The 2289-nt window shown below is 41.7% G+C and overlaps 1 pseudogene; it reads right to left on the bottom strand.

Annotated features, from left to right (window-relative positions):
• Positions 1–266: 266 nt before the first annotated feature.
• Positions 267–374, bottom strand: LOC114006455 (uncharacterized; annotated as a pseudogene).
• Positions 375–2289: the final 1915 nt, after the last annotated feature.

The following is a 2289-nucleotide window of genomic DNA, read 5'->3' as shown; positions in this document are numbered from 1 at the left end:
CCTGGGTATAGTTAGAGATGAGGGACCCATTTCTGGAAGAACTTGCTTTGGGAGAGAAACTGACCTTTGCGACAGCAGAGATGTTAGAGGTCTGAGTATTTGGCAGTAGATGTGTGTGTGTGTTGAATTAAATTTCTAAACTGGGAAAATGACAGTTGCAGACTGGGAATAGGCAACCTTTTGTAAAAGGCTATTCTTCTAGCCTTAAGACTGGACTTTGGCACTTATGGAGTTTGTAAAGGCTATCCTTTGGCTTTGTCACTCTATTTTTTTTTAAACTCTCATATTTTTTTCAATTAGCAATAATTTTCAATTAGCAATAATTGCGCCTCAAATAAACCTCATTGGCTACAATACTGCCACTGCGCAAAGCTAAACCCTCATATTTTTTGATGAAACTTTTATTTTCCTTCCTTTTCCTCTCTCTGTCCAATCTTTTATACTGTTTTTACTTGATTTTAAAGTCTAATGACCTTATATTTTTCTTTCTATTCTTTCCCAAATTTGCTCATCCTTCATGTGAATTTTGAGCCAAACAATGCACTTCCTCTCCCAGGAATAATTGTTGCTGAAACTTGGTCCCTTATGGACAACTTATGGGTCTTGTCATAGGTTGAATTGTATCACCCCCACATTCATGGTTATGGTCCTAACTTATGGTAACTAAGAATATGACTTTATTTTGAAATAGCATTACTGCAGTTATAATTAGTTAGATCACGATGAGGTCATATTGGGATAGAGTGGACTTCTATTCCAATGTGGATGGCTTCCTTTAAAAAAAAAAAAAAAGGGAGGGACCAGCAGTTAGCGTCATGGCTATGCCACTGGACTCCCACATAGTCGACCGCGGTTCGTGTCCCAGACCCGGTGGCTTAAAAAAAAAAAAAAAAAACTCATGCCGGGCGCGTGTGCGTGTGTGCCCATGATCCCAAGAGGAGAATGGCGACTAAGGGATTACAGCATGGCCATCCCCCCTGGGGGGGTTGATTTCTCGCTTTCTGTCTCTCTGTCTCTCTCTGTCTGTCTGGCGAGCGCATGGGCCCTATAGCAAAAACCTCTAAAAGGAAAGGGAGAAATTTAATCACAAACAAGCAACTTATACCATGTGAATTGTCAAGGTAAAGATTGAAGTGATCCACCTATAAACCAAGGAATATCTAAGATTAATAGGCAGATTACTGGAACTAGGAGAGAGGCAGAATATATTCTCCTTTACAACCCTCAGACGGGACCAATCCTGTTGACCCTTGATCTTGAACTTGGAACCTCTGTTGTCCTAAGCCATTTAGTTTGTGGCACTTTGCTATGGTGGTCCTAGTGAACTGATACTACTGAAGCCATCTCAGATAGCAGAAAGGTGGTTGGAGAGCTTATCTGAAGAAGTAGAGGCAAAGCCCCTACTTGTGAGACCAGGAAGGGCTAGCATCTACCCACATGCTTCTACTCATGCAATTTAGAATCATAATTCAACTTAGAATTTGTTACAGCTCAGCTCCAGCTTGGCTAACACCATTTTGTGTGTTCCTTAAAGATTTGTTGTCTGTCTCTGCCTGCCTCTGAGTGACAGCACAACTAGGGGCCAGAGGATCATCAAATAGTCATTGCTTTTTAACACCAGGAAATGCCATCTTTTGTATGACTTCTTGATATGGTGTAGATGGGGGGCTGTCTTGATTACTGGGTTATCTCAGGCAATTTATATTCACAAACTATCTTCTTGGAGAGCATATGTTTTTTGTTTCAGTGCAAAATGAAAATGTGGGTCTGGTTGGGGTGGTAAATTCAGACTCCCCTTCTCAAGTGCTAGGTGTACTACCTTGTTCCTGGACATGTCTGGTCCTAAACTGAAGTGAACAAGGCACCCCTCCCGCTAGTCACCCATGACTTATGCAGTGGTGCTGTTATCACAGTACAAGATGAGTGCTGTCTTGTTCTGTCGCAGGATGCTATAGGGTGAGCATCTGGTACTGATCCTCTCCCTACTTGGGGTGGAGAATGACCATGGGATGCAGTACAACTTGGAGTCAACCCCATGTGGAGAGCGGCAGTGATGATGTGATAGAATCAGGAATGAGGAGGAGAGATTATGCCAGGGTATCGGGGAGTAGAGAATGTACAGATGAGAACCCATTCTAGGAGATGGACAGGCAAGGATTTAATGGAAGATAAGATTGTGTGTAAGGCAAAGCCCTTTTCTTCATTGTCCTATTGGACTTCACTTACTAAACACAAATTCAGAGATAATATTAAGAATTTCAAGTTACAATGAAAAGCATTAAAGTATGA

This window comes from Tupaia chinensis, unplaced genomic scaffold (assembly GCF_000334495.1).
Source record: "Tupaia chinensis unplaced genomic scaffold, TupChi_1.0 Scaffold148108_1, whole genome shotgun sequence".
Lineage (NCBI taxonomy): Eukaryota > Metazoa > Chordata > Mammalia > Scandentia > Tupaiidae > Tupaia > Tupaia belangeri.
Note: the sequence above shows the minus strand (reverse complement) of the source record. Positions and strands in the feature narration are given on the sequence as shown.